Source organism: Panthera leo, chromosome A1 (assembly GCF_018350215.1).
Source record: "Panthera leo isolate Ple1 chromosome A1, P.leo_Ple1_pat1.1, whole genome shotgun sequence".
Lineage (NCBI taxonomy): Eukaryota > Metazoa > Chordata > Mammalia > Carnivora > Felidae > Panthera > Panthera leo.
The window spans coordinates 42,132,588-42,147,309 of NC_056679.1; the positions used below are offsets into that span (position 1 = coordinate 42,132,588).

General features: G+C 37.2%; 1 protein-coding gene and 1 long non-coding RNA gene across 13 annotated transcripts in view; one reads left to right on the forward strand and one right to left on the reverse strand.

Annotated features, from left to right (window-relative positions):
* The window catches only part of PCDH9 (protocadherin 9), a 920,569-nt gene that overhangs the window by 751,583 nt on the left and 154,264 nt on the right, over nucleotides 1-14,722 (reverse strand). The window lies entirely within an intron of this gene.
* The window catches only part of LOC122213520, a 128,427-nt gene that overhangs the window by 540 nt on the left and 113,165 nt on the right, over nucleotides 1-14,722 (forward strand). For 3 of the 4 annotated variants that reach the window (XR_006199568.1, XR_006199561.1, XR_006199558.1), the window contains one exon: nucleotides 6,924-7,017. This is a non-coding gene — a long non-coding RNA (uncharacterized LOC122213520). Of the gene's footprint in view, nucleotides 1-1,263; nucleotides 1,390-6,923; nucleotides 7,018-14,722 lie in introns of all 4 variants that reach the window. The other variant, XR_006199565.1, reaches the window with a different exon arrangement.

A 14,722-nucleotide genomic window follows, 5' to 3' on the forward strand; every position in this document is an offset into this window, starting at 1 on the left:
AATCCTATTTATTCCTTCCTAAAGTGCTGCATTTTATAGAGGCAATCAGCCTGAGTACCAGCACAAGAGCCTAAAATATTTTCTACATTTAATATAAATATTATAAGCACAAAAATTACGTGAATGGTAATAAAATAATAAGGACTAACTATTTTTAAAAACCTAATAATCAGCGCTTTTATTGCATCAAATGCATTAAACTTCTTTGAATTGAAGCCTTTTCATCATAATGTACTAAATTAAATATCTGTTCCTTGTAGAATATGATTCTGTGAAACTAGATTAAAATCAAATCATGGACAAAATCAATTTTACTTACAATAATCCTAGCCTACTGAGATTCCAGTCTAGTAATCATAATAAACGTCTCTCCCCCCTCATGTTTTTTCCCAGTTTAGACTTTCCCAAAAGATGTAATTTGTCAACCATGCACACTTCTTAAAATGTATTTCATTAGAGTACTATGAACAGAAACAAACAGCAGGCATTCAACAACCCTTTAGGGCATTCCAAGGGGGAAAAATATATGTATGTGTATCTATATATGTGTGTATGTGCCTGTGTAAAGAGATAGATGTTTGATAGATGAATATTGATATGTATATCTGCAGAAATGGAATCCAAACAAACCTAAGGGATTACTTGATTTAAGAAAGAATGATAAATATTTAAGCTGTCTTGGGGGAATTACTCTGACATTGGATCTTGGGATTACTTCTCACATAAAACTCAGAGGATTTGGTATCTTGTCAGGAAACTGGAATGAACCATGCTTACATGATGTTAATCATGCATTTAATCATTCTTTTGTTGCAAGTCCACTATAAAATGAAAAGAAAACATGCAAGTGTTCCACCCACCCCACCCCTCCACATCTGAGCTTTTTAAAAGAGGAACAGGAGTTTAGATGTGTTCATTTAGGGGGAAAAAAAGTTTTGGGCACCTGAGTGGCTCAGTTGGTTAGCATCTGACTCTTGATTTTGGCTCAGATCATGATCTCATGGTTTGTGAGATCGAGCCCCACGTTGGGCTCTACACTGACAATGTGGAGCCTGCTGGTGATTCTCTCGCTCCCTCTCTCTCTGCCTCTCCCTGGTTCTCTCTCATACTCACTCTTTCTCATAAATAAATAATTTAAAAAGAATAAAAGTTTTTTATTCATCTAATTTTAAAATACCTGAAAACAAGTAAAATTTCACTTAAAGATATGATTATTCTTTCAGAGATGCTATTCAGTTATTTAAAATTATATTCTGGTTTCAGATAATTACTGAACTTCAACTCCAATATAACAGAAGTGAGAAAGAATTGAGTTTGGAAGCTTCCTAATCATGTCATATACATGCTAGGAATCTGAGAGCTAAAAATTCTACTAAAAACACCACAATGGTAAGGTTGATGATATAACTTAAAAACAAACTTTTAGTTTTGAACTTCAAAATTCCACTCATAAATATTATCTACCACCACTGCTGGTTTGGAAATAAGGAAACTATAACTCATATTTGATATGAAAATCATAAAGCCATATGGTTGTTGGGGACAGAACAGGTTTTACCACACAAGTTCAATATTCTTTCATTTGATATGAAATGAATTTTGCTCTTGTCACTCCTTTTGTTGTACTTTAATTTTATAATTAAAAAAAATTAAGGGGCACCTGGTTGGCTCAGTCAGAAGAACATGTGCTCTTGATTTATTGATCATGAGTTTGAGCCCCGTGTTAGGCACAGAGATTACTTAAAAAAATTAAGGCTATAAAATAAAGCATATATCATTTGAATACTTAGACATCAAGTTGGGAAATGAAAATCAGTATACATTTTGAAAGATTAAAATTTAGAGAAGTCATAGTTAGAAAAAAGAGTCACCTATGTTGCATGTGAAAGTACAAACTGACACAAACTATGGCTCTAAAAATCATGTTGCAGGGGCACCTGGGTGGTTCAGTCCGTTAAGCATCCGACTCTTGATTTTGGATCAAGTCATGCTCTCGTGGTTGGTTTGCAGGTTCAAGCCCCACACTGGGTTCTGTGCTGGCAGTGGAGAACCTGCTTGAGATTCCCTCTCTCTCCCCCTCTCTCTGCCCTTCCTGTGTTCTCTCTCTCTCTCTCTCAAAATAAATAAACTTTAAAAATAAAAATCATGTTATATATGTTTCTTTTCACTATGCACCTCTCCCTTAAAAAAATTATTTAAAAAAAATAAGATGTGTACTCTATGATGATGTGAGGGTTAAGGGTTGTTTCTCATATTTTCTTAAATAGAAATTATATATGTGCACATTTTTAGCCTATCAATTCAGTGGAATATTTAGGAGTCATTAAAAAGCAGTCATTATAAATTTGGGTCACTTGGTTTTCAAACCCAAAGAGAAAGTATGCTTTAACTTCAACCACATATGCAGGAGACTTCTTCTTTTTCTTCTTTTTTAAGGTGATTTAATAAATAGAATAAATATTTTAAAAATTTAGGTGAACTTTTCATGCAGAAAAATCTTTTCTACACTTATTATGTTTTGACATTTATTATACTTTGACATTCTAGGGATTTTATCAGTGTCTTGCTGAAAGAATAATGGATATGGTTAACATAAAAAGATGCTACTTCTTAGTTTTCCACATTAATATAGACCTAATAATGTTATACCCGTATGACCAATTGCAATATGCCTGATTTTCCTGCAATTTGTTTGAGGTCATACAGCATTTCCCTAATTAGATAATAAGGATATGCATTTATAATGTCCCTTGATGGGGTTCAGGACATGCTATCCCCCAAAATATGACACCTTTGCATATTGAATATTTTAAGCTGAAGAAGTTTGAGAAAACAGCTGAAAACAGCAAGTTCAGTCTAACCTTACTCCACCCTTCTCTGAAATAGGTCATAAAACTCTCCCGTGAGAGGTTCCCCCTCTATACCTGGAAGAACAAAGGATCCTTATCTCTGAGAACAAAGGAATGCTGGGAAGAATCAGAACAAATAGGACTTGCTAAATTTCCCCTGGTTTACTATACTTACTTTACACTCGTTGATCTCTCTTCACCACTCATACTCTTTGATATCTCTCCACTACTGTCCACTTTTCATGAGACCTAGCAGAAAAATACTCAGGCCTGTTTCTCTGGGTCTTCATTTTCTTATGAAGTCTCCCATGTCACATAAAACTTATATTAAATAAACACATGTGCTTTTGTCCTGTTAATCTGTCTTTGCCAGTTTAATTTTCAGATCCACCTAGGGACCTTAAGGGGGTGGGTGGAGGAAAACAACTTCCTCTCCTACACCTATCACCAGTATACTCAGAACAGACACAGCATATCCATATTAAGTAAATGAATCTATATCCTCAGTAGCATCGTTGCCTATTAGTGGTGTTGAACTCTGCCTCTCAAAGTGATAAATGGCTAAGGCTTAAAAAACACTTAGGGCTATCATGCCTTCCAGGGTTATTTGCTGTCTTTCTTTTCCTTTTCCTTTTTTAGCCAAGAATTCCAGACAAAATCTTTTCATTCATATATCTAACAATTCTACTTTACATTGTCCCTCAATTTAATTGTGGGACACGCCTGTTAACGAGCAGAGAAACATAATTCTCAAGTTAAGTTCTAAACCAGGACTGTCCAGTAGAAGAGGTAAATCACGTATGTAATTTTAAGTATCTACAACAGTCATATCTTAAAAGTTAAAAGAAATAGGTGAAATTAATTTAATAATGCACTTCATTTTACCCAATGGATACAAAATACCATCTGTTAAACATGAAATCAATTTAAAATATTAATGAGATCCCTACAATTTTCATGTGTATATGCAATATCTTTGGAATTACTGTGCATTTTTACACTCACAGCACATCTCAGTTTGAACTAGCCACGTTTCAAGCACTGAGTTGCCACATACGGTTTATAAGTACCCTATTGGATACACAGACTTTACTAATGTAAAAGACAATTTCTCTTCCCACAGCAGCCACTCTGTAGCCATGTGATTTTGTCTCTTTTAATTTTTCTGGGGTGAGGGGGAAGGGGGAGGAATTTTAAATTTTTTTTTTAACGTTTATTTATTTTTGAGACAGAGAGAGACAGAGCATGAATGGGGGAGGATCAGAGAGAAGGAGACACAGAATCTGAAACAGGCTCCAGGCTCTGAGCTGTCAGCACAGAGCCCGACGCGGGGCTCGAACTCACGGACCGCAAGATCATGACCTGAGCCGAAGTAGGCCGCTTAACCGACTGAGCCACCCAGGCGCCCCTGGAGGAATTTTAAAGAATAAAACAAAGCCACCAGAGTTAAAAAAAAAAAAAAAAAAAAAAAAAAAAAAAAAAAAAAAAACAATGAAACAAAAATCTGAATGTATTAACTTCTCAGGCTAGGGAATGCCTGGCAATGGAGAAGTGGGCCATGTAGGTCACTGATTTAGGGAAAGAAGTCCAGGGTTTGAGGGTTGGGCCTATACAGAACAGAGAAGGTGGGATTTTGCTCAACTTATGCTAACTAAAGATGGAAAGCTAGCTCCATGGATTGAATCGCATGTGTTAAGTCTTCTCAGGATTTAATGGCAATGATACCCAGGCAGAAAAGTTTTCAGTTACTCCCAATAAAGGTTTGTCCTCCTTAGGTCACTCAGAGCCCAGAGTTCTTTACTACTGTATTTTGGTAGAACCAGTTGTGGTGACACAGCATTCAGTTTTGATAGCTCTTAGCTCCTAGGCAAATACCTCAATAAGCAGCACATACTTGTTTACAATAGAATAACCCAAGAGAGCAATGTAAAACAAGCATACTAAATACAAAATAAGGCTAATTATTTTCCAATTTTACATAGCTTCATCACAAACAATAGTATTGATAAAATCAACATATATTTAATAAATAATACCTCATTTAAATTTTCTTTAAAAATGACTTCAAGTATTAGATAAGAGGATATTCTAGAATATGATTTTTTATGTAAGGTGTATTCATTAAAAGGTTTTTTTTTTTCAAAAAGCAGTTATCAACATAAGTTAGCTTTGCATGCCACATGGTATATGCATTATACTAAGGCTATACCTTATATACGAGGATGCCTGATATGTGACCTCTATTAATGTACAGAAAAGAGAATATTTGTTGTGTTTAGAAAATTAGGAGCTACATAAGCATCTGCCTGAGCCACCCTGACACCCCAGGAGCTACATATTACATTTAATTACAATGCCTTAAAAGGTGGCCATTTTACACACGAAGAAACTGAAATTCAGCAATATTAAACAGCCTGTACCTGTTTCTACAGGTAAGTGGCAAAGACGGCATTAGAATAGGTATGTTTGATCCCAAACCTCAAACTCATTTCTGAATGGTATGTTACTTACTTTAGAGTCATTTGGCAAAAAATTGAAGCAGAAAAAAAAAAAGGAAAAACAATCTTCCAAATATTTGCCAAACTGGTGCATTTAATTCATCAACAGCTATACATGTAAGAACATCAAATATACTTTAAATCATCTCAACATGTTAGAATATGAAGGACTAATCCTATCAGAATATGTTTATGCCTTACTTTCTTGTCATCTCTTTGAATTTAAAACTTGCATCCTATCCATTTAGAAAGGTCTCTAAACTAAGCTGAGTTGCACAACGCTAAAAGCAAGACAAGAGACCCCAAATGCTTGCTTACACTAAGTCCCATGTCTCCAAACCAAGACTTAATTACAGTTTCAGCTCTCCCAGTAATGGAACCTTAAACCAATCAGCAATCACCTGATCAGCACTAGTGAGGTAATCTGCCTGACAGACCCCTGCCATCCCCTAAAGGAAAGTAAATTTGCAATAACCAACCCACTCTTTTGCCCAGTGTAACTTCCTTGTTCCTGCTCCCTCCAGCCTATCAGTTTTATTTTGCAAACTCCCCTTAGCAACTTGCTGCTACAATGGATACTGCCTGATTAGAATCAGTTCTTGCTCAGATAAACTCTTCAAAGTTTTAATATGCCTCAGTTCGTCTTTTAACAGTTCTGATGTCAGAGGAGAGAGAACCAGGGAGCCCCCCCCCCCCCCCCCCCCCCCCCCCCCCCCCCCCCCCCCCCCCCCCCCCCGCCCCGCGCCAAGACCCCAGGAGCAAGGAGCAAACACTGGCGCCCTGAGCTGTACCTGTTGCGCTCCGGAACTGGCTGCTTTCTTGTGGTCCCTGGAGGTGATGGGAAAGTCCCGCTTGGAGCCCAGCTCAGCAGGTTTTGCATTTCGAGCTTTCAGGTTTTACTTGAGCAATTCTTGTTCTCACCGGGTCTGACTTAAGAACAGGACAGGCTCGGACTTAGAAAGTGGGTTGGGTCCGGGGTCGAACTGAGTCCGACTTAGAAACTGGGCTTGGTCCAGGGTCAGATTGGTTCCGCGGTCACACTGGTTCCGATTAGAAAGCGGGCTGGCTCCGGGGTCGGACTGTGCCGGGCTTAGAAACCGGGCTGGGTCCAGTGTCAACTGGGTCCAGGTGCAGACCAGTTCCGACTTAGAAACCGGGCTGGGTCCAGGGTGAGACAGCGTCCAACTTAGAAACCTGAACGGGTTCAGAGTCAGACTGGTTCCGACTTAGAAACTAGGCTGGAGGGAGGGTGGGACTAGGTCTAACTCAGAAACCAGGCTAGGTCCAGGGACAGACTGGTTCTGACAGAAACCAAGCTAGGTCCAAGACTGAACTGCGTGTTACTGAAACTGGACTAGGTCCAGGGTGAAGCCGCAGGTACCTAAGTAAAATTTTGTTTTAAGGTTGAACAATCAGGTTAACCTTACCAAAGATAGTCCTAAATTACAGTGGCCACAGGGGAGAACTTTTAACCATCTTCAATAAACATTTACTGAGGTGCCCTACAGAAAAAAGGGGTCTCAGCCAAATACTCACCATTAAGGATAGAAAGAAAATTATTTTTCCCCCTTTACAGTTTCTAGTGACCAGGATGAAACCCACTGGGACAGCCCTGTCACTTTGGAGCCTGCAGACAGGATCCTGGGAAAACTAACAGAAGCCAGCAAAAGGTGAGAATTCTTACCAAAGTCAGCTCTCCCATATCTCTACTGTGGTGCCTGGTCAAGGAAAAAAAGGTAAAATTTCATGTTGTCCCTTCCTTTCCAAATTCAGATTGGCAGGCAAAACACATTTGTATGAATTAGATCTTTGAATTGTGACTTGTTGATCCTTTCATTCCCAGGAACATCTATTGCCCTCTTGCTCCTTTTTATATCCTAATAACTTGAATTGGCAACCAATTCCCCCCAATCAGGTTGGGGACCCCCAAAATATAGCCAAACAGCAATGTGGGTTGCATCCCATTTGCAGCATGGTATGGCTGGACAGAAATGGGAATTTTAGTCCACTTGCAGCTAGGGTCCTACCGACTATTGCCTACTCTTGGGAATTGTCTAAGGCTTTCTTTCTTTTGGTTATCTTTGGGAGTGGTTGTGGATCTTGAGAGAGTAACATCCTTTGCACTGTTTTTTGGAGATAACCTCCTGCTTCCAAGGGGTTGTTCAATATGGCCAGGAATATTTACTGTTTATCCCAGCTGAAACCTGACAAGATATTTGAAAGGTTTTCAGTAACCAGAAGCTGGCCAACTTGGCAGTGGATAGTCAGAGTCTAATAGTGATCTGGGAAACAAAGGCAAATGAAACATTTAATTTCATACTGTCTACAGCCCATTGACATGTCCTTGAAATAGGCAGAGTGACCTTCCACTAGGAACTTAGCTGCCTTGATGATGACACTTTGCTAACGACAGAAGGCAATCTTAGCCCAACCCTCCAGGATCCTGTAAGTCTACTTTAACATATAAAAAATCCTTTGGAAATTTCCTTTATCTATATAACTCCCCCCCCACCCCGCCCCCCGGCCAAGATACAGGTTGGAAATCATACTCCAAGCTTATGGCCCACTGATATACATATGAAGGGTCTCATGACTGAGGTTTTACTAGACAGTAATAAAAGTCCTTTTCCTAACAGTAGCAACCCCCCCCCCAAAGTCCTGGAAACCTTGCTTCCAAAATTCCTTGGAGACTTAGGCCATCTCTGATTAAGTCACCTGTCACAACCCCAGCACAGCTCTTTCTGCCCACAGGTCCTGTCCCGTGCTTTAATAAAAATCACCTTTTTGTGCACCAAAGAGGCCTCAAGAATTTTTCATGGCAGTCACCTCTGGACACCCACCCCTATCATTCCAAAACTGCATCAGTAGGACTTACAGCCTTTTCCACTAGTTCAAATGAAACGATGTACCCAGTTTATCTTTTAACAACACAAAGCTTCCTTCCTTAAATTCTTAAACTTTCTTAACATTTTAAAGTTGGGGATGTTACTACAGCAATTTTTTATAAAAACTAGAGCTAAATAAAACCACTTGATTCACATTTAATGTTCACTTTTTAGGCATATAATAAAATGCGTTTAATTTATAATTTCATAAAACTAGTATTACTCATTATAATTGCTATATTAGTTATATTAGTAATATTCTAATGAATTTCTTCAATGACTGCAAATATCCTTTCTTTCACAAAAGATATTAATGAAGAGAATATCATATATGATAGTAGTATCTTTCTCCATCCCCCCAATTCCTCCAAAACCACAAATAAACAGAAGTGAGTTGAGGCAAGGGCAACCCTTATTTTCTGTGTTGGTGTTCAGTGGTGGAGAAAATAACAACTTAACAGAAGAAAAAATTTGAAGCACTATTCAGTTTGCAGTTGTTTTAAAAATTATTAAATATTTTGTAATTAATGACCTACAAATTATAAAAAATTCAATCGAAATCATAGGTTAATAGGATTACAACCTGCCTGAGAAAGATCAGGCCACTGGCACAAAAACAGACACTCAGATCAATGGAACAGAATAGAAAACCCAGAAATGGACCCACAAATGTACGGCCAACTAATCTTTGACAAAGCAGGAAAGAATATCCGTAGAATAGAGACAGTCTCTTTAGCAAGTGGTGCTGGGAAAACTGGACAGCGACATGCAGAAGAATAACCTGGACCACTTTCTTACACCATACACAAAAATAAACTAAAAATGGATGAAAGACTGAAATGTAAGACAGGAAGCCATCAAAATCCTCGAGGAGAAAGCAGGCAAAAACCTCTTTGATCTTGGCTGCAGCAACTTCTTACTCAACACATCTCCAGAGGCAAGGGAAACAAAAGCAAAAATGAGTGATTGGGACCTCAGCAAAATAAAAAGCTTCTGCACAACAAAGGAAACAATCAGCAAAACTAAAAGGCAACGGACAGAATGGGAGAAAATATTTGCAAATGACATATCAGATAAAGGGTTAGTATCCAAAATCTATAAAGAACTTATCAAACTCAACACCCAAAAAACAAATAATCCAGTGAAGACATGGGCAAGATACATGAATAGACACTTCTCCAAAGAAGACATCCAGATGGTGAACTGATAACATGCAAATCATGCTCAACATCACTCATCATCAGGGAAATACAAATCAAAACCACAATGAGGGGCGCCTGGTTGGTTCAGTCAGTTAAGCAACTGACTTTGGCTCAGGTCATAATCTCACGGTTCATGGGTTTGAGCCCCACGTCGGGCTCTGTGCTGACAGTTTACAGCCAGGAGCCTGCTTCAGATTCTGTGTTTCCCTCTCTCTCTGTCCCTCCCTTGCTCGTTCTCTGTCTCTCTCTGTCTCTCAAAAATAAGTAAATGTTAAAAAAAAAAAAAAGCACAATGAGATACCACCTCACACCTGTCAGAATGGCTAACATTAACAACTCAGGCAACAACAGATGTTGGTGAGGATACAGAGAAAGAGGAACCCTTTTGCACTGCTGGTGGGAATGAAAACTGGTGTACCCACTCTGGAAAACAGTATGGAGGTTCCTCAAAAAATTAAAAATAGAACTACCCTATGACCCAGCAATTGCACTACTAGGTATTTATCCAAGGTATGCTATTTTGAAGGGGCACATGCACCCCAACGTTTATAGCAGCACAATAGCCAAAGTATGGAAAGAGCCCAAATGTCCATCTATGGATGCATAGGAAAGAAGATGTGATATATATCTATCTATATCTATATATCTACACACACACACACACACACACACACACACACACACACACACACAATGGAGTATTACTTGGCAATCAAAAAGAATGAAATCTTACCATTTGCAACTACGTGGATAGAACTAGAGGGTATTACGCTAAACAAAATTAGAGAAAGACAAACATCATATGACTTCACTCATATGAGGACTTTAAGATACAAAACAGATGAACATAAGAGAAGGGAAGCAAAAATAAAAAAAAAAACAGGCAGGGGGACAAAACATAAGAAACTCTTAAATTTTGAGAACAAATAGAGGATTACAGGAGGGGTTGTGGGAGGGGGGATGGGCTAAATGGGTAAGGGGCATTAAAGAATCTACTCCTGAAATCATTGTTGCACTCCATGATAACTAAATTGAATGTAAATTAAAAACAAAAAAAAAAAAAAAAAAAAGAAGGATCAAGCCAGTTTCAAACCTGCTTAACTTGCCCTTACTTCCCAGTCCACACTGAAAATGAGCAACTTGCTTTCTCACTAGTGCTTTTCACACTCTGTAATAGACAAGCTCCTTTCTTTCCGAATTTGCTTTTTGCAGACCACAAAACTTCTTTATGGTAAAGAAATCATTACATGTATTTACTGTGAGGAAATTTCCTCTAATTAAATTCTTCTTCTTCTATTTTTTTTTTTTTACCCTTATGGAGGCTAAGAATAAACAGTACTAATGGGAACAGACTTAGGCAGATTAATTGATTTAAAAAAAAAAAAGCCGGTGGTGCTAATTGCTCTGCTTCTCTGAAAAGTCCTAGGATTGTCAAAAGCAGGATATATTCATAGGAATATGTTGGTCATGTGAATATCATCCATCGTTCATGTTACATCAAGTAAAAGACTAAGAACCTCTTTTGACAGAGACCATTAAGCTTTCTTCCATCTCTTGTCATTCTGTGATCCAGAATGCTTCAAGAGCATTCTGAGTAATTGGCAGATTCTTGACTTTTATCAAACCTGCCACTTACTATACAAAGATTAAACAAGATATAATACATTGTAAATACAAAAATGTATGTTTTAGATAAAATATGATTGCTTTCCATGTAGAGGTTTTTAATGGCTACATATTAGTACTTTGTTTTATTATGGAGTATTTACCCCTTGATTCTGTGCATATTAAAAAAAAATGTTTAAAGGCACCAGTAACAAGACTTCCACCCGATATTAGGTGATGCCAAGCATAACTATTGTGAAGAAAAAAAGAGGTCCATTTTACTTTCACAGTTTCTGAAAAAAAAAAAAAAAGTTCATTTAAATCTGCCAACAGGGGCACCTGGGTGGCTTAGTTGGTTAAGTGTCTGACTTTGGCTCAGGTCATGATCTCATGACTCATGAGTTCAAACCCCAAGTCAGGCTCTGTGCTAACAGCTCAGAGCCTGGAGCTTGCTTCAGATTCTCTGTCTCCCTCTCTCTCTGCCCCTCCCCCGCCCAGGCTTTGTCTGTCTGTCTGTCTCTCTCTCTCTCTCTCTCTCTCCTTCAAAAATAAAAAAAAAAAAATCATTAAAAAAATTTAATAAATAAATAAATCTGCCAACAGATATTATGAGGTTTGTGAAATCAGTAACATTGAATGTAAACAGAAGTGGCCAGCCTTTCACTGTTAAGTGTGAAAAGTATTAGCACTTTACAGTTTGCATGAAAGTTGCCTTTACTATTTTTAAACTTTTCCTCTTTAGGTTCACAATTGTTTCAGGAATCTACCTGCTGTGCTTGTTTTTAATGATTACATAGAACAAGCAAAACAACTGTTTTATATTGAGCTTTTCCTACTTCACCTAAGCACTGCAATTGCCACTGATTAAATTATGCAGAGGACGTGGAGAATCATTAGATTCAGTCTTAACGTATATTTCCTCTTTAAATTATGCATCTTAATAGCTCTCCTTTTGAGAAAAAAACCATTGTGGTCTGTAGTAGGTATTTCTAAGTATTTGTTCAGTTTAGCTCTTGAATGCAAAATTTAATAATTACATATAAATTGGTTCCTCCCCCTCCACCCCTCCCCACCTGCACCCCCTTCTGGCCACAGCGTTGACACTCAAATTATCGTTTGGGCAAAGTTAAAATGCAGATTCCTTAACCCCACTTTCCAGAGATTCTAATTCAAAAGGTCTGGAGCAGTAATCTGCATTTTTATCAAGCTCTAGGTAGTCTGGCATATATTTGACGAAATGTCATTCTAGCAAATTGAAGCAATAATCTTAACATTCAAATTTACATATTCATTCCTGTTAATTTCCCAAGCAAAAGGCATTTTCTCTTCAGAGATTTTTCTCTTTAAGGAAAATCAACTTCCCTGCCCAGCCCTCTATTCCCTGGGCATAATAGAGAAAACAAAAAGAACCAAATTATTAAATAACAATAGCATGATCTGTTTTAATAGATTAGTAATCCCATTTCTGTTTCATGCCTTGACCACTGCAGTCATTTTCTTTTAAAAAAATGAATGACCACCACCCTCCAAATCACAAAAGATGAAATATAAAAAGCAAAACTCACCAAATACTATAAAAAGCCAATGGATATTATTGTGTAATATAATGTTCAATTCTTAGAATGACAGAATTTTAAATAATAAAACTTAGTTCTAGTATTGGCAAAATCAATGGCAAGACTAATATGGTAGTATCAATCAAAGCTAAATTCATCATAATCTTTTATCCAGCAACCTTACTTGTAATAATTTTTCCTAGAAAAATAAAACACACTTATTAAAAGTGTATCAAGAAAAATTAAAACAAACTATTCAATATTAAGAGAATGCTTAAAAAGCATATGATTCAATGACCCACTATCTTGGTTAAATTACCGAAGGAAGTTACAATATGGTAATGTAATTGAGTTCCTGCTGAAAGCTATAGAGTTTTGCAGAAGGCTTGTTTCAGACAATTGAGAGATGTTCCTTTGAGCAGAATAGGAGCCACTGCTGACCTCATGATATCAATCCCATATTGTTGACAGTGGAGGTGGGGTTCTGCATGCTAGAACCAAGGAGCAGGAAGGGAATTTCTTACATAATATACTTCCAAAAAATAGTTGTGGTGTTATGTAAATATTCCAAAATTTCTAAAAAGAAGCATGTGTTCTGCTATGTAATAGTAAATAATAGAAAAATGTATCTATTAGCTAACTAGCTATCTCCCTATAGTAGTGAATATTATGGAGTAAAATTCAATATAAGAGAGTTATATCTTGAAAATCATCCAAGAGGATATTTATATCCTGAAACACCTACAGGTAGTTTCATTTATAAGGTTATCCAGGGGAAGAAAACTCATGACAAGTACTATAGAATTATTCTACTCAACTGTAAAAAATATAAAAGTCAAGCAAAATTGAGAAAAACTTGGAAAGATGTATTGCAACCTAGTGTGTCTTTAATATGTGATTTATACTGTTTGAATAAAAAGGAATTAAGAGTATAAAATTTTAGTATTAATATGTAAAAGATTATTTTGAACGAAAAAAAAAGAAGAAAGAAATGCTTTTATGGGAACTATGATTCTTAATATATATTAGTTTATTCTAACATCTGAGAACAGGAGAATCCCCTAGAACCTGATCAGACATTGTTAAACTGAGCTGCAGCCAGAATTTGGTTGTCCTAAATGTAGACATTTTTTTCAGTGCCTTGCATTGTTCCAATGAGGAATGGATCAGTTGTCCTGTATACTCCTATTTGCAATCCCTTAGTTTATTAGTGTGATAGACAAGAAAAAAAAAACAATGTAACTTTTTGTTTAAAATTAAGTGCTCAGAAGAAGATAGCCAAATGACACCAAGGAGTATAATCCACCTATGTGTATCATTTTCAAATTTTTAGTTCTTTCCTTTTGAAGCAGTTTGTATTGCTCAAAACTTCTCAATTTAGTACATTTGTTTCTCTTGGGGGAACAAGGTTATTGTTCTTGTGGGTGCACAAAGAGGAAGGTTATTGAATTCAGTTATGAAAGAATGAAAGAAGAGGAAAGGAACTGGGAATGTTTTGATTTTCCATAAACATAAGATAGAAATAAAAAACCCTGACAGATGTAGCTTTATTAGTGTTGACTGGGTAAGGTACAAAAGGATTCTAGGGCCTTCCCTTCTATACTATTTTCCTTTTATTCATTTATTTATTTTTATTTTTTAGAATTAATTTTTTTTTTTATTTTAGAGAGAGAGAACATGCTGCAAGAGGGGGAAAGGGGCAGAGAGAGAGAAAGAGAGAGAATCCCAAGCAGGCTCCCTGCTCAGTGTGGAGCCTGACATGGGGCTCGATCCCACAACCCTGGGATCATGACCCAAGCCAAAATCAAGAGTCAATTGCTCACCTGATCGAGCCACCCAGGGACCCCTCATTTCCTTTTAAATCCCTACTTTCTTATATAGTATAACATTTGAGTTAATTCAGTTAATTGTTTGAAGGAAATATGTGATTTTAAAAATCTGGTTCTCCTAAGGAAGGGGAGCAGAGAACCTAGGAAGCTTTTTCAAAGTTGCTTTGCCATCTCCAGCTCTAGCTTCTCTTTTGTAACAATCCATTGTTCCTTGAGGGACTGAGAAAACACTAATGTTTTCTTTTGTACTTATGACATGCACATTTCAGAAAGTTTCCTAAAATCTCTCCATCTTTTT